Source organism: Entelurus aequoreus, linkage group LG03 (genome assembly GCF_033978785.1).
Source record: "Entelurus aequoreus isolate RoL-2023_Sb linkage group LG03, RoL_Eaeq_v1.1, whole genome shotgun sequence".
NCBI lineage: Eukaryota > Metazoa > Chordata > Actinopteri > Syngnathiformes > Syngnathidae > Entelurus > Entelurus aequoreus.
The window spans coordinates 60840766-60863852 of record NC_084733.1 but is presented as its reverse complement, the minus strand read 5'-3'; the positions used below and the strand labels follow the sequence as shown (position 1 = coordinate 60863852).

Sequence of the window (23087 nt, the reverse complement as noted above, 5' to 3'; positions counted from 1 at the left end):
TTCGGGGTTTGGAGAACCGCTTGAAGTCACGGTTGGACCGATTAATATAACGTTAAGCTTGTTACAGTTAAATTAAGGAAGCTAACCACAGTACTTGTCCTTGTGTCGATTTAAAAAGTGTTTTTGGAGAGGTGTCACCTTTCCTTTTGACGTAAGGAGAATATGACATAGTATAATTTGTTCCTAAAACAAGTGGGACATATTTTTATTTTTCAGTTTACATAAGGGCACTAATATAAGACATAGGGAGGAGTGTATTGGATTTTTGGAATCACATTAAGAAGGCCAATTTAAAGAGCAATATGTGTTGTTTGTTTATTTTACATGTGTACCACTAGTGGGCAATTATTGAACATTTTGATAGAATTGAGCATTTTTGCAAGACCAGGAATTTGAAGTTTTATGAAGTAGTGACGTACAGGGCTGTAAACATTTTTAGCAGATTCAAAACAACAAGGTTTTTGAGAGGTTGTTTGTTCAGTGACAAATATATACTTTATTAGAATTTGACTTTTTAGGAATATCAGCTAAAAGTAATGATCCGTGAAGACTACACTGACTTACAGTGGCTCTAACTCATTTCTGACCGTATCAGAATTGGCCTTAGGACCCCCTTGAAAACGAGATGCTGCATCTCAAGGGGCTATCCTGAATACATTGAAATTGTGTATGGATTTAAAGTATCTAAATGCCCTCAAAATCCTTTGACTTTTCAGTGATGGGATAAATTTAGACATGCCCGTTGTAAAAACTCCAGGGGAGTGATTAGGACAATAAATAGTTGTCTTTGTTCTGTGAAAGGGAGGTTGACAGTTTAAGGAGGTCCATGGCCTTCCACCTAAGGTTAGCTGGAACACTTTCTCGTTCAGTAGTGACTCAAAGCAGGATAAATATTGAGAAACTAATGTAGGAATGGATGCAATAATCTACTTAATAAGCGGTCAACATACGTCATTTAGTCAGATGTTGTTTAAAATAATGTGCAAGTACGATTTGTGTAAGAAGATAACTGAAATATTATTAGTTTAACATGTTGATTGCCGCAGTGGACAGAACACTGCCTCTCAAATATTATGTTTGTTTTCCATTTCAAAGTGGTAGACAAAATGAGATGTTCGAGGTACTTGTGGGGCAAATAATTTTAATAAAACTATAATAGAATGAACGTCACACTTCAAGCAATGAAGGAAATATTGATTAGGCATACAACATTATATTACATGGTTTGTGGAACAAAGAAGTGTTTGCCGTTTCCACCGTTAATCATGAGTAACAAACACTCAATTGGTAGAAGTAATGAATGTGCAATAAAATGGTGCAGACAAAGACCAGGCAGCGTTTACATCAGGGGTGTCAAACTCAAATACAGAGAGGGCTAAAATTTAAAACTGAACAAAGCCGCGGGCCAAGGTTGAACAAATTAACCTTTTAATAGGGACCCAAACAAGTTTTGCATTGAATATTGAACAAGCAAGGCTTATATAACTTTATAGTGACATGCAAAATCGAGTTTCAAATAATAATAATAATAATTAAAAAATATCAATGGCATATCAAATACAATTTAAATAAAGATGTAATGCCTCTTTTCTATTTGCATCTTTCTGAGGTAAATATCAACATTAACTTTTCCCACAGGCTAATAAATGTGAAAATAAAATAACAATGAATAAACCAACCATTCAGGACTTTTAACTGCTCAGTTTGCGACACACTGATCTAATCTGAAGTGCCCATGCCAGATACCTGCCATCATTTCTTGGATGCTAGTTCATTAATGTCGGGGCTCAGGCTTTGAGCTGAGGCAACCTTCGCTATCGTCACGTCTGCTTTTCATCAATTCCAACAACGTGCCGGCAGATCACATAAGCATACTTGCCCAACAGCGATACAGGTTACACTGACGGTGCCCGTATAAATATCTTTAACACTGTGAATCCACACCAAACAAGAATGACAAACACATTTCGGGAGAACATCCGCACCGTAACACAACATAAACACAACAAAACAAATACCCAGAATCCCATGTAGACCTAACTCTTCCACGCTGCAATATACACCCCCCCCCCCCTCACCTCCCCCCCTCTCTCTCTCTCTGAAAATTGGGAGTCTCCCGGGAGGTTTGGCAAGTATGTGAATTAGGGAGGTTTGGCAAGTATGTGAATTAGCGGTGTAGCAAGGCACTGCCGCTGTATACAATCGGCGGGCCAGCTCTAGTGTTAATTTGATATCACCTCACGGGCCAAGTGAAATATAGCGGGCCAGCTCTAGTGTTAATTTGATATCACCTCACGGGCCAAGTGAAATATACGGCGGGCCAGCTCTAGTGTTAATTTGATATCACCTCACGGGCCAAGTGAAATTACACGGCGGGCCAGAGTTTGAAACCCATGGTTTACATAATACATGATAGATAAAGAGTCAAGGCTGTTAAAACATCCACCAAACTAAGGGGAAAGATGTTGAATTGGAGCATAACAAATACATTTCGGGCTGTCAAATTTGACGAGTTAACTCCTGTCACTAGTGGACCCCGACTTAAACAAGTTGAAAAACTTATTCGGGTGTTACCATTTAGTGGTCAATTGTACGGAATATGTACTTCACTGTGCAACCTACTAATAAAAGTCTCAATCAATCAATCAAACTAATCACAAAAAAATAGAGCATTAATCGTGAATGCACTAAGATTATCCAGGCAATTAATTTGGACTATACGAGCTCTTTTACCTTAACTGCTGTACAGTCAGTGATCAAAGTGTAATGAGTAGAGTCCGAGTGGTGTGCTCGCTGACAAATGTCACTCCAAAATACAGCCTGAAAGAGATTTAAATAAAACAATTACTAGGTTGCTTGTTAATAGATGATGTGCATTTATATTACATAGTCCAGGAGGACATTCTGAAAATGAAATTGCATTCGGGTATAAATATTGGGGTCTTTTTCTCAAACACATTTTAAGTGGGCAAGCAAGTAATCACCTGTGATTACTGTTTAAAAACATTACATTAATCATTTGATAACATTATAAAATAGGTACTGAAAGAGCGAAATTAAGCAGATTGCTGTAGATAGAGAAAAAAAATGACTATGTTGGACAGGCTTTTAAAGTGTATGTCCAAGTTCTATTCATTCAGGCGCAGAAGAAAGCAGAGGGGCCATGGAGACGACAATCCAAGTAGGGGACCACAGCCTGCAGACAGGGGCTGTGTGAAAGGCCACAAGTGAAAGATCGCAAAAGACCCAGGTGGAACTGGGGGTTGTGTCAGCCACCCGACGGTCCGAAAATGCCTACACCACACTGCACACGACTGTTGGAGCACCAAACTGATCAACAGCAACAAACAACAAAGCAATAATGACAAGAACACTGTGGCTAGATTAGTTGTACACACAAGAAAGGTTGCTCAGAAAGCTACAAAGGGAGGTGCCACCATTAGGGTCAACTCATGTTTACGTCAGAGAAGCGACCACCTGGTTCATCAAATTTTACATAGAGGTAATTTCATAGGATAAGGTACTGAGGGTCTCATCAATACTATCACATCTTTTATAAAAATGCTTGAGGTAAGCTGTTTCTGGTGGTAACCTAGTGGTAATTGGTGACACAGGTGCATAGAAAGATCGTTCACACTGATATTTACAGCCCGGTCACAATAGTCAGCATAGAAGCCAGCTACAACATTGCAGATAAGACATTCTTACGACAGGGAAAGCACATATCACATAAGGGAGTGGATGAAGGCCAACAAGGTTGGATTGAAAGTATTGCAGTCTACACACATGAAGAGGCCGTGGATGGTTACAATCCAAATAATAAAGAGGCTGCTGACCAGGCTGAAATGGACGTTGCAAAGAGTAACAATGACTTGTAACAACTGAAATTTTTCATCTTGCAAGCCAAAATACAAAAAGGACTGCCGCCACCAGCGAGAAGCAAGCTCGCTGAAGCGGGTTGGTGCAAATTCATAACAAAAGGTGTTCGAATAGATCAAGGGGCACAGCAGACGTGATCGAGAACTGCCGACAGCTAATAACAAGGGGAGGAACCGGCTGTGGAGGTCTCTGCAGGTGCAGCCCAACCACTGACTGTCATGATGCAATTGGAGGCCAGCCCTCCGAGGAACAGTGTCTACTGAAGGAGGAGGCAACTAAGGCAATGGAAGTTGCGATCAAGAATGTTGCATGTAGATGCTAAAGGGCGCCCAATGCGACCAGCGGCGATGGACGATACAAAGACAGTGGAGTCGTGTTACCGTCACAGGAGGTGTTACTGAACACCATGCTGGCTAGAATCCCTCCCGACGCAAAACATGTTACACAGTTAAGTGGGTGTATGAGATATTGAGTGTTTTCCTTAACGCTCCATTTTACATATCAGGGAAAGTTTAACGATATTTGAATTTCACTAAAGTGTTCAAACACAGCCGTTAACGGTTCAGTTAGGTCAGTGGTTCTCAAAAAATTTTTGTCATCCCCCACTTTGGACAAGGGGGAGTTTTCAAGCCCCACCTGCCCCCATCGCCCCAACAGAACGCTAATGCCAAGTCTAACATTTTCAAATTTATTGAACATCAAGTAACATCAAACTCAATAACATAAAATAACATCAAGTTCAATAATCAATAAAATAACTGTGCAGCTGTGGTATAACTTGCATCAAGTTCAATAATAAATAAAATAACTTGCATCAAGTTCAATAATAAATAAAACAAAAGTGTTATAACTTGCATCAAGTTCAATAATAAATCAAAAAAAGTGTTATAACTTGCATCAAGTTCAATAATAAATCAAATAAAAGTGTTATAACTTGCATCAAGTTCAATAATAAATCAAAAAAGGTGTTATAACTTGCATCAAGTTCAATAATAAATCAAATAAAAGTGTTATAACGTTTTTATCATTATATTATAACTTAGAGAAGATGTCTAAGTTCAATAATAAATCAAAGTGTTATAACTTGCATCAAGTTCAATAATAAATCAAATAAAAGTGTTATAACTTGCATCAAGTTGGATAATAAATCAAAAAAAGTCTTATAACTTGCATCAAGTTCAATAATAAATCAAATAAAAGTGTTATAACTTGCATCAAGTTCAATAATAAATTAAATAAAAGTGTTATAACTTGCATCAAGTTCAATAATAAATCAAATATCTTGCATCAAGTTCAATAATAAATAAAAAAAAGTGTTATAACTTGCATCAAGTTCAATAATAAATCAAAAAAAGTGTTATAACTTGCATCAAGTTCAATAATAAATCGAATAAAAGTGTTATAACTTGCATCAAGTTCAATAATAAATCAAATACAAGTGCCACTTTGCAATCTTTGCAAAAAAAAAAGGAGGAGCTATGCATTTGGCAAGACAGAGCAGTGAACGTGAGTTTTACAGTACTCCAGCATTAGTGGCTGCAATGAGCCTGTTTTGCACTGCACAGCTTTTCAAATCGGGGTTGCAGGTTTGACACTGTCACTCTTAAGTCATGCTCAATGTTCAGCTGAGACCTGTACTTCATTTTGAGTGAAGCAACAGCTGAAAAGCCTATCTCACACAGATAAGATGCGGCAAAGGGGAGAAGAATGGACACAGCTCTCTGCCCGATGAGTGGATGATTAGCGCGAAAGTTTGTTCCGCTTAGCCCCGCCCTCATTAGTTACTGTTGCTATGTCTGTCAAACTTTCGCTCCTACCTAGAAATTTAAAGCCTACAGGAAAAATAAGTAATTTACATTTATTTATATAGCGGATTTCACAGACAGAATCACAAAGTGATTTACAGTGTGTATAGAAAATGAAAGCATAGTAAAAAAAAAAATCTAAGAATATAATAATAATAAAAAAAATTTAAGTGAAATTTCCTCCCGTTCCTCGCGCCCCACCTGTCATGTCTCTATTCCCCACCAGTGGGGCGCACCATCCTTGCTAGGTGTTCTTCTTCGGTTCAGACAGCACCAGGTAGTTGTGAGTGGAGATATCCGAGCAATGTTTCATTAGATCCGTCTTCTCACTGAAGATAGACCACTCCTTCGTTTTAACTGGAGAGATTTGCGCAGCTAAGACCCACCTGACGTTTATGAATGGCAAGTGCTTCCATTCGGAACGACATGCAGCCCGTGCTGTGCAATATTTGCGCTGCAGCAACATGCTCGGAGTCACCAACACAACTATCCAGGACTTCTTAAATCAGTGGAGCAAAGTTTCTATGTGGATAATTGCTTAAAGAGTTTCACCGACATATCTGAGGCTGCACAGCAGGTGACTCAGTTGCACAAACTGATGGCAGAAGGAGGATTTGACCTTAGACAATGGGCAAGTAACCAACCAGAGGTGTTAGCCCAAGTCCCTCCTGAAGGAAGATCGACTACCACAGAGCAGTGGCTAAGCCAGAACCGAGTTGAGCCACAAGAGCCTGCTTTAGGCCTGAGATGGAACTGTGCTACTGACACCCTTAGCTATCAACGTAGAAACATTGAACATACCATATTGACCATGAGGACTGCATATCAGGTGCTAGCCAGTCAGTATGACCCCCTGGGGTTTATAGTACCATATACGACCCGCGCCAAGGTTCTCATCCAGCAGCTATGGTCCAAGCAGAGAAGCTGGGATGACTGACTTACCGCGAGCCCTGCAGGAGGCCTGGAAGCGGTGGGAGAGTGAGCTCCAACATCTAGGTAAATTATCTATACCACGCTGCTACACACCAACCCCAACCACTGGTTCCGAATATGATCTGCACATCTTTTGTGATGCCTCTGAACGAGCATATGGAGCAGTTGCTTATGTCAGACTACAGACAAAAGATGCCATTCTCACCTTGTTCGTTATGGCAAGATCAAGGGTAGCTCCAAAAAGGCAACAATCCATGCCTCGCTTGAAGCTCTGTGCAGCATTAGCTGGAGCTCAGCTTGCCAAGGTTTTGAAGACAGAGATGACCATCCCTCTTCAAAAGACGATTCAAGGTCTTTGTTGGAACGCGTGTCTCAGAGATACAGGAGCTGACTGATCGACAATCCTGCCGGTATGTGGACACCCACAACAATCCTGCTGATGACATCACCAGGGGGAAACCACTTCTGGAACTTGCGGAAGATGGGCGCTGGAGTCAAGGACCCCCATTTCTCAGGCAAAGTGCGGAATACTGGCCAAAAAGACCGGAGAAAGATTCAACCCTGACTTCGTCCGAACTAAAGAGCATCACCTTCTGTGGTCTTGCAGTAGTGCAAAGCGACAATAATATTCTGGATGCTTCTCTATTCAATACCTGGAAAGAATTAGTAAAAGTCACTCAGCAGGCGGGACAGTAAGGATCAGGAGGTTCGACACACAGTCAGACAATCAGCTCCAAAGAAGCTGAGTTTCTTTTGCTGAGAAGATGTCAAGTTCAAACCTTTCCCGCAGACATCTGTCATGTCTTTTGATCATGTTTTGTTTGGCTATGTTCTGTTTGGTTTTTGAAATCTTTTTAGTTCCTGTTTGTGCACTCTTGTTTGTTTTGTTTCCATGACAACTTATTAGTTTTACCTGTTTCACGTTTTGGACTTACGCATCTGTGTTAATCATGTCACTACTATTTAAGCCTGTCATTTTCAGTTGGTCGTCCTGGCGACATCACCCTTCCTACTCATGTTACCCCGATACTCTTGTTTACCCTTGAGACTATAGTTTATGCTTCATGCCATGCCACGTAAATTTAGTTTTTTCATATCACAGTTAGCGAGTTTTGTTTTATGTCCATAGTTTCTGTCCATGTGTCAGTTTTGTTTTCTTAGCCAAGTTTGTATCTCCGCCTTGTGCACGCCTTTTGTTTACACTTTTTGTTAGTGTTAAATTAAATCATGTATTTACCTCCACGCCATGTCCAGTCTGGTTCGCTTGCACCACGGGAAAACATTCATCGCAGCGAGCTGCGAAAGCCTCGCAGTAAGCTGCCTCATAGTCCACGTCTTGAAAACATCATGTCTCTTAAAACACAGAACGCAGTGTCAGCTAAGAGTCGTCTGGCGTGCCTCTCCCCTGAGTGGGACTCAACTACAGGGTTAATTCGAGTTGGGGGTAGGCTGCGACAACTCCAGAACCCGGACGTAGAAGAGATGCATCCTATTGTGCTGGACCCAAAACATCAGATAACTAAACTCCTCATCAAGGACATGGACGACGTCTTCTGCACCCAGGTACAGAGCGAGTGTATGCAGAACTTCGAAGACATAACTGGATTTTGCGAGGACGACAAGCAGTCAGGCATCATCAGCACAATTGCCCATCTTGTCAACGCTGGCGAGCTCAACCGACAGTCCCAATGATGGCAGATCTGCCACCACAACGCCTCAGACATCTCTGTCCACCCTTCCATTCAAAAGGTGTGGATTGTTTTGGACCTTATCTGGTCAAAGTGGGCAGAAGATCAGAGAAGCGGTGGGGTGTCATTTTTAAGTGTCTTACAACTCGAGCAGTTCACATTGAGCTCTTCAACTCCATGGATGGCGATGCATTCCTTCTCGCTCTACGTCGGTTCATTGCCAGGAGGGGAAGACCAAGAGAGGTACTGTCAGATTGTGGGACCGACTTCAGAGGAGCCGAAAGAGAACTCAGGACAGTGTTTACAGAGATGGAACCTCAGCTAAGAGAGCAACTGACATAATATCAGATTGACTTCAAGTTTAACCCTCCAAATGACCCTCATTTTGGTGGGGCATGGGAACGGGAAATTAGATCCATCAAGGCCAGTCTCCAAGTCGCAGTGGGAGGGCAGTCAGTCACAGAAGATGTCTTGCACACAACTCTAGTAGAAGTGGAGGGGATACTGAACTCAAAACCACTAGGGTAAGTATCATCTGATGTTTCTGATCTGGACCCAATCACCCCAAACATCCTTCTCATGGGGCGGCGAGATTCTGCACTGCCGCAAGTAGTTTATGTCCCAGCTGTCATGGGGCTTGGGGGTGCGGCGTGCGGGGAGATGGCGCCATTGTCAAACACTTGTGGATCAGTTTTGGATCCACTTCATCCGCAGCTATCTACCCACTTTGCAGACCAGGTCAAAATGGCAGAGGTCTTCCGAAAATTTAACCATCAACACTGTAGTTCTGATGGTGGACCCTTCACTTCCAAGAGCACAGTGGCCCATTGGCAGAGTGGTTAAGACCATTCCGAGTCAAGATGGACAGGTCAGGGTTGCTGAGGTAATGGTCAAGAGTAAAGTCTACGCTCGCTTGATCCCACTTCCAAGTTTAGAGGATGACAGTAAGGACACTTGAAGAATTCCCGTAGTTACACATTTGTTGTACAAATGTGGGGGCGGATGTTAAGAATTCTCCATGTTTATCTACGTTTTCAGATACTTTATTTTGAAGCATTTCATGACAGTGTCACTTCCGCTTCCTTTCTGTAGGGGTCACTTCCGCTTCCCTTTTGACGTGTGTTAATGTGTGGTGACTTCTTTCTCTGCTACGTTTAATCCGTGCTCTAGTCTTTGACGATGTGAGTATGTTGATTATTATATAGGACTACCGGTAATTTAGTTTATTAATAGACATCACTGTGTTTGCATAACATTTAGTGGTGTTTTAATAATATTATTGGTGCTGTGTTGTCAGAATGCTACGAGCTAACATCTCCCTGTTAAGGATAGCATTGCTGCTGCTAATGTGGCTAGCTCACATGCCATTGTGGAAATGCAATATATTATGTCTCTAGTATTTTACTTTGAGCATATATATAGGCATATATATATTTATATTGTTGTTTAGTTAAATGACATAAATATTGATGGGTGTTTGCTTGTGGTTTACAGATACTAAATGAACCTAAACCAATATGCACCATTAAAGTTGGAAGAGTCCAAATGATGACTGTGTGTTCTCTGACCGGAACCCCAAAGTGGTCAATATCTGAAAAAAACAGTCGCAGAGTTTAATACTCAACAGTCATCATCTGGGGACACCACCTTGGCCCGTGTTCCTGCATCCGACCTATTTCATAGAAAATAACCTAACAATAAATAACCCTAAGGGAATATTGGATGCATTTAACACCTTCTTCGTGAATGTTGCACCCAATTTATCAAATTAAATCAATCCAAAAACATTGTCAAATTTATTTAACAAATCATTCAACACCAGATGCCCGGGCCGACACCCGACAAGCCAACCAAAACAATAACAAACGAGAACGAAGCCGGCGAGTTCGCCGGCCCCGACAACCACCATGTGCACGCGCTGCCACAAGCCAAAGTATTGGCCACCCCACCTGCACTGGACCAAACAGCCACGGGCGACTACACCACAGACAAATGGCAGCAGAAACAACGGCTGCAATACCCCAGACAACCAGCACCACTCGATCAAATCAAAGCGACCAAAAAAACGCAACCGACAACCACACACCAATCGGACCATGGAAACCAGCCAGCGCCAACTCGCCATTCAGCCCGAACGCCAACACGCAAACAAGAGACATTAAAACTCCCCCATTAAAAGACTTCACTCCCCAATCCAAACCCACACAAACACACCACCGCCCAAACAACCGAGACACAGCACCCACACCAAACAAGAGTGCAGCGCTATCCCCGCATTAGCCACCGACACAGTACCCACAGCGCAAGGCCGGACCAGACGGGCACGGACCCCGCCCAACAGGAAACGGAACCCGCGCGACGCCACACAAAACATAAAAAATAAAAACCTCACACCCCCAGGAGGTCTCTGTCCGAGAATGGCAGGTCACCAAACCAGAGACCCAAGAGCCCGCGCCGGCCGAGGAGGCAATGAGGGGCACGCCGCACCCCCGAGCCCCAACCCACTCGTGCATGTGATGTGGGAGTGTACAAGGTCCCCAGAGTGTCTACTGTGTAGTTAAAATTAGGAGGTCAGCCATTACAGCTGACCTCCAGTCCCTATTGAGGCTATGAATAAAACCTTTGAATGGTTCAAAATAAAAATGCTACTCACCAGTGTTGTTCATTTCTTGAATAGAGAGGATGCATGTAGATCTTTCATCTGGGCAAACTTGTCAGTAACCCATCTTTCAAAGTCCAATAATCCATGAATTAATTAATTTTCAATGGACAACATAGCCAGTGCATTTAATCTCTACTACTCCATTGTGTTTCTGGTAAATGTCTTGATCCTCTTCAGTGTTGAACAGTTTCTCTCAGACTCAGCTGTGCTCATTGGTGTTGTGATAATCATTTTGAGCAGTGACACAGTTTCAAATAAGGCTTCCTGTAGCTTGTTGTCATAAATCAACTGCAGCAGAGATGTTGCACTCAGCATGCAACTCTGAGTGACTTTACAGGGACTTCAGCTCAGGTTCTAACTTAACTTTATTTCCGATTGGCCAGATTTCATTTGCTGCTTTAAATTCAGCAAAAGGAAATGTTTTGCTGAACTTACTGAAAAGTTTTGACTACCGGTGTTTATTCTAGAGCAGCTCTAGAATAAACACCAGTAGTCTATACTATGATCAATGTCAACAACAAAAACTAAATGTGGTACATAAATACTGCTGGAAGTATAAGTCTTTCTACATAGTATATTATTGGTACAAATGTTAACCAACATGTATTACATAGTAGTACATGTATCCATGTACTACAACGTGTAGTACATGGATATTACATAATTGCTGGTCTATGTATTTACTGTGTATTTATTTGAACAGTTTTTATGCTGTGTACAAGGTGGATCAGTAATATGTTGTGTAAAAAGTTTTAACATGTCTACGAAGCTCAAGATCAGAGCCTGATGTCTCCTTGTTTTACTACATCTTGTATTTGACTTGGCTATTAGAGTTAGGCCAAATAAGTACTCAATTTCAGCCTAAACCCTTTTGGTCTGTAAAATTGTCAATTTGTAGATGTAAAATTGTTGACCACTGACTGAAGAAATAATAAACTAAACTCTGTATGTGTGTGTTGCGCAACATGTGCCTCTGCTCGTACTACCATCGACTACTGCGTGCCGTCATGTCCGGACAAAAAAAAAAAAAGTACCGGTATTTTTCAGAAGTAGTATAGTAGCATTTTTTACTTGTTAGTACCGGTACAACCAAACTTCCCTACAATGGCTGCACTGCGGGCCACAACATGGTGACTGGGGCCCCCAAATCCAGTCATTTCCTTTCCCATGGTAATTTCTGACCAATTCCTAAAAGTTGTATTCAAATCTGCTTTAGGAGATTTAGCAGAAAACTTTAGAAGTTATATTGCAAACATACTAACCCCATCCAGCACAAAACCTCCTTACAAAGGGTAATCAATGAATAAGACAAATACAGACAATACAAGCAAGTGTGGCCCAACTGGTCCAACACCTGCTAGGTCCTCCAACCTGAGTCCTCTGAATGAGTGTGAGAACGCTAGGCATGGAGCTGAAAGCCCAAGCTGTCAACTCAATGTCTAGCAAAAACTCTTAAGGCTGGTGATAGGCATATCAAACATGGACTCGAGGAGACGACTGGCTGCCGGGGAGTGTCACAAGAGCCACAAGGACAAACTGAAGAAATTTGCCATCATATTCTTAGAAGTGACAGAGAGGGAAGACTTTTGCGCTAAAATTTCATAAGACACGCCCTGTCATTTTTTATTTGACATTATACATGCACTTCTTCACGAAAAACGTGGCCGCCTCATGAATCGTGGGGCCCTACACACATTTAGAGCAGGGCGGCCTTGGCTGTTTGAACTGTAAGAGGAGGCGAGAGCCTGTGAACGTCAGACAAGTATACTCAAAAGACTCCAATAAATATCCCGTCAGATATCAAAACCTTTTTTCGGAGCATTGACGACAGACTTCAATTTGCATTCTTAAATGAATTTGAAAAAAGGTCTCCATCAAAAATGGCACTTTTCTAATATAGGTCCAAACGGCAGGTGCTGGAGCACCACTTGGGGCCTATCTGTGCATGTGGCTGGAGGTTAGCATTAGCACTGTTAGCTCCGCATTGGAAAGTTACAGCGTGGAGTGACAGGTGGTTATTAGTGCTACTTAATAAAGCGACTGAACGTGTGTCGGGGAATGTGTCTCTTTTTGTCCACAAACAGGCTATTGTATGACATTATTGTCCTGTAGTAGCAGCAGCAGTTGTGCGAGTGTGTACTTACAAGTTGTGTGTTAAGTTTGCTGTGGGATGTTGCCTGCGATGAGGTGGCAACTTGTCCAGGGTGTACCCCGCCTTCCGCCCAAATGCAGCTGAGATAGGCACCCCCGCCACCCCAAACGGGACAAGCAGTAGAAAATGGATGGATGGGTGTGATGTTGCCTCTTCCCATATGATATCAAGTTCATTTGGAGCACAATGGCGGCTGTTGCTTAAAGAAATATTGCCTTCCCGTTAACAAACACTGTTGAACATTACCAGAATTGTGTATTAATTACCAATTCACGCTGAATTGTTCAGACAGTATGCGCAAAAAGTACTTTCAAATCTTGGACTTTTTGTGCACTGTCCCTGTTGTAGATTGCTGCAAGTTTTGGGTTTTTTATTTGAAGTCGCACTGGAATTCATGCAACGCCTGCATGTTCTTAATTAGGAATATGGAAATGTAGTTGTGTCTGCCTGAGCGTGCATCCCTTTAGAAGGAATCTTTCACGCGAGTACAATCTTTAGCATGTAAACACTTTACCACACCGCTTTGGTAACTGTAGGAGCTCACCAACTGTAGGTGCCGATCAGTTAAAAAAAGCAAATATATCACATGTTTGGGACATCTGTAAAAAATACACCGTTTTTGGACAATATGTGAATGCTTTCCACTTTTTAAGTACCAGTTTGTGGCCTATTTAAGCACTGACATTGTTTAAAAAGAGTCAATGTGGCACCGGAGTGGGATATAATGCAAATATTACACAAAAAAAGCGTTCATCACCTAAACTTGAATAACTTTTGAAGTAATCAATCAATTCTTTTTATTTTTCAGATTTACCAAGAAGAATTAATGTTCTAAAAGTTTAGAAAATGTCAACTTCGAGATGCCATGGACTACTGAACAAATGACATTTATAGTTGAGGCCTATTTTCGAACCGCTCGTTGTCGTCCTCGAACCAGAATGGTCCAATGATGCCATGTTTGGAGATGGCGACCCATGCAGTGCACTTGACAGAGTGTAATGGCCTTTGCAGACAGTACTCAGGGGGTGTGCTACCCCAGAAGATGTTGTTCTTAGAGTTCACATGACCTGACAGCAGAAAATGTGCCTCTGGCGCAGCGTCAATCTTATCGCAAAACCACTAGCACATGATCACTCGTTTCCTCATGCCGGCAGGTGTAAGCTTTTGTTTAATCTGTATCCTGTAAGTAATAGTCTCATTAGATCTTTTCATGACGACATGAAGGCAACCATCCAGTATGAGGGTAGCATGTCCAACCCATTTGACATTAAGAGCGGAGTCAAGCAAGGTTGCGTCCTTGCTCCTACCCTTTTTGGCATATTCTTTGCCCTGCTCATCAAACATGCTTTTGGGACTGCAACAGAAGGGGTATATCTACGTACCAGATCTGACGGCCGACTTTTCAACCTAGCCCGTCTTAAAGCAAGGACCAAAGTCCGTGAGACAATCATCCGGGACATGCTCTTTGCTGATGATGCCGCCGTCATTTTGCACAGTGAACAAGAACTCCAGTGCCTTATGGACAGATTCTCCCAGGCCTGCAAAGACTTTGAGCTTACCATCAGCCTAAAAAAGACCAATGTGCTGAGTCAGGAAGTGGACACTCCACCAGCCATCACAATCGATGAGTACCAACTCAAAGTCGTACACCAATTTACATACCTGGGATCCACCGTCAGTGACAATCTGTCCCTCGATGGTGAGATCAACAAACGTATCGGCAAGGCTGCCACAACCCTAGGGCGCCTCACGACCCGCGTCTGGGAGAACCGGAAGCTGACAACTCCTACCAAGATGGCAGTGTACAACGCCTGCATTGTCAGCACTCTTCTCTACGGCAGCGAAACATGGACAACATACTCCAAACAGGAGCGCAAACTGAACACCTTCCACATGCGCTGCCTTCGCCGCATCCTCGGCATCCATTGGAGTGACAAGGTAACGAATGCCCAGGTCCTCGAACGCGCTGGTCTTCCTACCATGTTCATGCTGCTCTGACAACGCATGCTGCGTTGGCTCGGCCACGTGTGCCGTATGGAGGATGGACGTATCCCAAAGGACATCTTGTATGGCGAACTTGCCTCTGGCAAGAGATCTGTTGGCCGGCCAAAACTGCGCTTCAAAGATGTCTGCAAGCGGGACATGAAAGCCCTGGACATCAACACTGAACATTGGGAAGATGCAGCAGCTGACCGCAGCAAATGGCGCAGTGTCCTTCACAAACAGCTGAAGACTGGCGAGGAAAAGATCCATGCCACAGCCAATGAAAAAAGAACCAAGCGGAAGACACGCACTCCTGCAGTTGCGCCTTCCAGCTACATCTGCAGTAAATGCGGCCGTGTTTGCCTCTCCCACATCGGACTCATCAGCCACAGCAGGCGTTGTCGCTGAGTTTAAACTTGACCTCTGGACTGGCGCAGTTTCCATAGTCGTTACGACTGACGGAGGCCTGATATATATATATATATCCTGTAAGGATAGAGGTCGAGATCTGCGATCAAAATTCTCCGCACAGACTCCCGGTTCATTCCAAGCTCCTGACTTCGTCGACGCACAGACTTGCGTGGGCTGCGAACAACAGAGTCTCTGACTGCATCAACGTTCTGTGGTGTCCTTGATGATTTCGGTCGTCCAGAGTGTGATTGTCTGTTAGTATCTTTACGATTGGGGTTATTAACAGTCCCATGGGTTCGGAACATGTTGACCCATCTGTAGATCATTGTGTGGGCAGGAAATTCACGACATCCAAACCGTTCTTTGAATTGCAATTGAGCCGCGTGGATAGAATTCAGCCAAAAATAGGCCTCAACTATAAATGTCTTTTGTTCAGTAGTCCATGGCATCTTGAAGTTGAAATTTTCTAAACTTTTAGAACATTAATTCTTCTTGGTAAATCTTAAAAATAAAAATAATTGATTAATTATTTCAAAAGTTATTCAAGTTTAGGTGATGAATGCTTTTTTTGTATATTTATATATTTATATGCCATAACCCTAACCCTAAATAGATAATTATATAAATAAGTAGTGATTGCATTTATTTGCATGTTTCATTGTTTTTACAAAGAAAAAATCAAAATGTAACTTGAGTTGCAAGGTTTAGACTAAGAACTGCAAATTTCTATTATTTCTTTAGAAAGAATTCATTTGATTTTTGTTTCCTGTTTTAAATACATGTGCTCTTCTTTCATCATCATCTAAGATATTGTTTAAAAATGACTGTTATGGCTGGTAAGTTATGTTTCTCTTCTTTTCAATAAAGACATTTCAAAATGACACATTTTAAAGCTGTAACTATAAAACCATAGTGTTGTAGCGTAAAACCGATGATGTGATATTTTGATCTAAGCCCATGCTTAATCATAACACAGATTAGCTCGCGTGTTGATATTGTTTTCTCTGGTTGTCGTGAAAACAAACAAAACGGATGCCATGGGAGACTTACTTTACTTGATTTGATAACAGATTGAAAGAGCCGGTTTGTTAAGTTTTGGCCAGGTTTGCACTAACTGGCTCATGCATATAAGCGCTGCCAAAAAAGTTAAAACAAGTTGAATAAACTTAAAACAAAAACACAACATTAGACTGAATTAGCTGACAACCACCATTCTAAACTTACACAAAATGCATGTTTCTTGTCAAGATGCAAATAATCCTGAATGCTTCTACCCGCTATTAATTAGCCTAATGTTCTCTAAAAAAAAAAAACGTCATTCTCCACTATGTATTGTTAATGTACACGAGGAAACCGTTATTAAACATTTCAGTTTCAGGCACACATTTTAACCCCTGAACATGCCCGCATGCCTATGCCTCTCTTTCTTAAGCCGCTCATCCTGCAGCTCTCGACACCGCGGCCACACCTCCGTCCCCTCGCTTAACCTGCTCGTCTCGCAAACTCACATGGCATGACGTGCACAAAAATCATGGAGCTGCAACAATGCATTAAGGCTGACTGTTGCAACAAATCAGACATTTTCTAGCGTCCAAATTCAGACAACTCTTCCCTCAACCACGACCATCATCGCTCGTCTACGACGGGAAGCTATCACCAACTAGAGTCAGTGAACATTGCTCCAAAGTACGGATTTTGTGTTCATTTGTGTTTACAAAAGTAAACATTGACTAGGCTGACCATATTCTGAAATCCCAAAAAGAGGACACATATGTGCGTGCCAAGGCGGGCAGCAAGCCAAGGCCGGGACTAGGTGAAAATTTACCAATGATACTCGAACTTGCTTTATAAATAATATTTTTTTTTAAATAAAGCATTTTTTCTCCTCGGTTGACAGCAGTGTTGGCGCTAGGAATTTTCAAAATGGGGTCCTAGGGACCCCATCAAGTCATAAAAATGGGGTCCCACAGTAAAAAATTTTGTCCCACTTTTTTGTAAGCGTTTTGAAAACAAATGACAAATGTATGCATTATCCTGTTGTATCTCACATTCTATATTGTGTTTTGGAATAAGGTTGTCATAAACATTACTTAATTCATTAAAAAAGATAATACAAAAGAAAACAAATGTGTATACATATGTATACACTGTATATACTGGGGTGAGTTTTTCCTTGCCCGTATGTGGGCTCTGTACCGAGGATGTCGTTGTGGCTTGTACAGCCCTTTGAGACACTTGTGATTTAGGGCTATATAAATAAACATTGATTGATTGATTGATTGAAATGTATTCAGTTATAAACATTCATTTACTTTCTTCTTTCCTTCATGGATCTAAACTTTACCACAGCTGCTAGTTTTTTCTATGTTTTTATTTAATAAGTTGTAGGTGTATTTATTTCAGTATAAAAGTGTAAAAAGTGTTTTGCTTGGGTCATGAAATGATGATTATGGCGTGCCAGGGCATACATACATTTTGTATTTAACACTTAAATCTCTGGAGTCTACATCAACTTCGGATCTATTCCTCATTTCAAAATGTTTTAGTTTTTTTTATGTTGTTTTTTTTGTTTGTTTGTTTGTTTTCCGCCCTTTTTTGTCAAACAAAACTATGTTTTTTATGGCAAACACACAAAATATGCGAAATCTTCCAACAAAAATATTTTTCAAAGTGGAGTATTTGATGTGAAGTAATCGGAACCTTTGATAGGTCAATAATTCATAATAACATTGATTTTGATTCAATATTATGTTTTGAGCAATGACCGTTTGAAAGAAAAAAAACAGCTTTGTTTTATTAGTCAACATTGCAACTTTTTCTAAATTACATTTCACCTTTAAGCTTTTTTATTTCACTTTTGTTATGTTTTTGTTAATTTTAATAGTATTTTTAGAATGTGCCGTGGGCCTTTAAAACATTAGCTGTGGGCCACAAATGGTACAAAAAAAAATGATTTCAATGCGTTAAAAAGACACAAAAAGTGCGTTAACGCCAACACTGCTTGACAGTATAACAAAATAAGTCACACTTATATTCTGTAACATTCACAGTTTTGGAAAAAAAAGTGCAGAGGTAGAAATATTCAAAATAACCTCTTGTATATAATGTAAACATAAATAATGCCTCATAACAAGTTAATTAAATTTAAACAAAAAACAGCAGACGAGCTCTCGCTCTGCACAGCTGTTTTGTGCTTTGTAGTGTCGATATGGGCTTGTAGATCTTTATTTGCCACAGATACATACGTTCCTGCTTTGCACACAGTGCATTCTGCTTCCCATGTGTCACGGCCAGGACGAAAACACGAATACTTTTCCCGCAAATCATCCGTGAAGTTGCATTTATGTTGCGCATTTCTTGTTCTCATGTCTCTCTCCACTCACTATCTCTCTCGTTCTGTGTCTCTGCCCCTCCCTCACGAATGTTGCTACGTGCGCGCTCCTTCAGTTTTTTTTTTTTTTAACCCCTTCTTAACTTAACCCTGAACGTACATTGAAAATACACACAACCCTAATTCAAAATGCCGGACATTTGAGGGATTTTAGAAACCCCGCCCGGACACGCAAAAGAGGACATGTCCGGGGAAAAGCGGACGTATGGTCAACCTAACATTGACATAATGTAATAAATGATAAAACAAGGCAACAGCTAAAGAAGGGCTTCCCCGTTTATTCCCGTGACTCCATTGTCATTGGACCTTGGCACATTAAAAAAATTAAAGACGTGCAAAAATTTGGAAAACAGCAAGAAGCAAAATGAGAAAAAAAACACAATGATGACATCAGCCAATAATAACAACATAAACCTTAGTTTTTTTCAAAAACAACAACAAAACAAAGTTATTTATATATATATATATATATATATATATATATATATATATATATATATGTATATATATATATATATATATATATATATATATATATATATATATATATATATATATATATATATATATATATATATATATATATATATATATATATTGTGGAGTCTCACTTAAGCACCGCCTGACAGGTAGGCACCTCACAGGGGAGGAGCCAGGGAATGGAGGCAGAGTGGAACACGGAAGACAACGCCCCAGCCTTGGCCGCATCATCGAGGGGCGGTACATTCCCCTGTACATACTCAATCAGCCTGAAGTGTCACCAGCTGTGCGGCCAGGTGTGGCCCAGCGACAAACCCTTCTTAACTCTGCCTCATTCAAGTCTGGCTCTCCTCTGTGTCAAGGCAGGTGCATCAGGCGGTAAGTGAGACATCCACCATTTCACCACTAAGTGAAATGTTTGACTTATGTTGTGTTTCTATTGTTTGATAGTAGTGATGGGTGGATGAGGCCTCATGAAGCGTTTCGACACATTGCAAAACTGTATTGATACTGTGTCGATACTGTGTCACTAAATACTGACATCTGCTGGACATTAAAAATCCCTACAGGCAACCTATGGACCGACTCAACTGACACTGATTTTATGACCTAGTATATACAATAATATAAACCAAGTCATTGTATTTCATTTAGGATTATTTAATATCTTCATTTAAATAAAAACATATTTGTATCTTTTTTAGATACAGTCAAATAATGTGAACATGTATCATGACTAGGATGGTAGAAGGTGGGGATTGAACCCCAGTAACCGATTGCTGGCACGGCCACGCTACCAACTTCGCCACGCCGTCATACCTGTACCTTCTCTAGTAACAGTAGTGATGGGTCCTGCAACACAGATGCATAGGCGCATGCGTCGAGCTCATAGAGCGAAACCCTGTGTCGGTGCGCGTACCGCTTTTAGAAAGTCACGTGACCGATCATGAGCTGCTTTGGTCACGTGACCGATACGCGAACTGTATCGCACTGACGCCTCCTCTGTGCCCTGTGAGCAACATTCCCTCTAAGGTGCGCGCCTGCGCAATTGCGCAGTGCTCAGGCGTCCTCCGCGCACACCGTGCGCCGCACAGCCAATATATGCCGCGCACCAAATCAAACCCATCTGAATTCTAAAAAAAATAAACACATTTATTCTGTGTAATTTTGAAATGCAACTTTGAGTGACAGTGACAACAAGCGGCCCTAACGGTGTTCGTCAACAACACGCATTGCGCCGCTTCCTAATAAACAGTTTGACGCGCAGGCGTCAGTGCGATACAGTTCATGAGCGGTCACGTGACCAGAACAGCTCATGAGCGGTCACGTGACCAAAACAGCTCGTGTTCGGTCACGTGACTTTCTAAAAGCGATACGCGCACCGACACAGGGTATCGCTCTATGAGCTCGACGCATGCGCCGATGCATCGGTGTTGCCGGACCCATCACTACCTTTGACCTTTTAAAGAAGAGTGCTGTGTGAAGGACTGAGAGCCCCAGATGGGAGATATTTATGTTTATTACTGGACACTTTAAGTTTGCTACTTCCACACCCCGCCCTTCCTAAAAAGACTTGTGCAATAAATGCCCTTTTCGGCTTGCTGCAAAACCCACTCTGTGTCTTGGTGAGAATCAGGTACCACATATGGTGGAGGATGCGGGCATTCTGATTCACGCCAAGCTCTCATCATGGCACACGCAGAAGCACTGAGTGCTTTGTTAAAAAGCCAAGCTGAACTTCAAAATGCAGTACAAGAGTTAGTAAAAAAAATTGCTAAAGATGTGGCTATTACACGGGCACCCGCTGAGGTCCTAACTAAATTATCGGGTGAGGATGATGTGGAAGCCTATTTAGAATTGTTTGAGCGCACTGCGGCTCGGGAGAAGTGGCCAGTAGGGGAATGGGGATCCATACTGGCACCTTTCCTCTCTGGAGAAGCCCAACGTGTGTGTAGTGACCTGGCATTGGTGGATGCTCAAGACTTCATAAAACTAAAGAAAGCCATTCTTGCCAGCCAAGGGTGCAGTCTGCCTGCCAGGGCCCAACGTTATCACAACTGGACCTTCCAGCCCACCCAGCCGCCGAGACCGCAGGTAGCCGCACTGCTCCGCATAACACACCGCTGGCTAACAAGCGAAGGCAACCCCCCCTCCATAGACCGTCTGGTGATTAACCGCTGTATCCGAGCCTTGCCGCCTGATGCACGAAAATATGCCGCACAAGTACGCCCTCCAACTGTGGAACAGTTGGTGGCCTTATTGGAGAACCACCAAGTGAGCATGGAAATGATGAGAGCCACTCGGATGGAAACGGCTAGAGCCACCGGGGAAGAGAGGCTAGGCCGCAACCGCCGAAGAGCGCCAGCGCCATCCTTACCCCGACCGTGGGGCGCGGCCCCTGAGAGGCCCAGTCTACCCCCACAGAGGAAGTGTTACGTGTGTGGACACCCGGACCACATGTCTTGGGCGTGCCCGGAACGCGACCGTGATGTCTCCATGGCCACGGCCCCCAGCTCAGATGCAGGCAAACCATGCCTCCACACGGGAAGTGGACGACGACAACATGCCAGCCTTCCAGTAAAGATCGGAGGGACTGATGCCCATGCATTGCTGGACAGTGGGAGCGCTGTAACCTTGGTACACGCTGACTTGGCCGGACCCCTCAGCAAAGACACCGTTCCAGTGACGTGCGTACATGGAGATGTCCGCCAGTATCCGGTGAGCCACATACACATTCAGACACCCCGAGGTGAGGCACTGGTACCAGCTAGAGTGGTACCAAACCTGCCTGTTCCACTACTTATTGGGTCCGACTGTGTACTCTTTGACCGTTACTGGACCCCGAGCTACATCCCAGGTGCCATTCCACGGCAGCGTCGTCGCCACAACAATGGACAAAAAGGTACGAGACCGCTTGCGGCCTGCCCCGCGTTTAGGCCCTCGTCAGAGGCCCCACTGAGTGACAGCTCTGCTGAAGAGGAGCGACGGGAGAGCAGGAAGGAGGAGAAGGCAGAAGAGGAAGGGGACCCCTTTGTGGAGTTCCCCATGCCAGAAGAGAGCAGCAACCCTAAAACGGGCGAGTTTGCCACTGCCCAGTGGAATGACCAGAACCTCAGCTGGGCCCGACAGCAAGTCGTGGAAATTGACGGACAGAAATGTGAAGGGGTGAGTGCACTTAATTCACCGTATTTTATGATAAAAAATGGCCTTTTGTATAGAGGGGTGCTAACTAAGGGCGGGGACATAATTGAGCAACTGCTGGTGCCTAAGTTTCATATCTCCCGAGTGCTTTATCTTGCCCACACTCATCAGCTGGGAGCTCACCTAGGGGTACAAAAGACGTATGACCGCATAATAACCCGCTTCTATTGGCCCGGTGTGAAACGCGCCATAGAAGACTTTTGCAAGGGCTGTCCCGAATGCCAAAAGAATGCACCGAGACCCACCTATCGAAACCCCTTGGTCCCGCTCCCCATCATCAGCACCCCGTTCTCACGTCTGGCAATGGACATCGTTGGACCACTCCCAAAGTCAGCCAGAGGACATCGCTACATACTGGTAATACTAGACTATGCCACCCGATATCCTGAGGCTATACCATTACGCACAGCCTCAGCCAAAGCGATAGCACACGAACTGTTTATGATGTTTAGCCGAGTGGGAATTGCCGATGAGATTTTAACGGACCAGGGCACATGTTTTA

At 42.7% G+C, this 23087-nt stretch overlaps 1 protein-coding gene across 6 annotated transcripts in view; it reads right to left on the bottom strand.

The window, feature by feature from the left end:
• LOC133646691 (mucin-2-like) overlaps positions 1 to 23087 on the bottom strand; it is a 108279-nt gene that overhangs the window by 72633 nt on the left and 12559 nt on the right. The gene's annotated exons all lie outside the window — the stretch shown is intronic.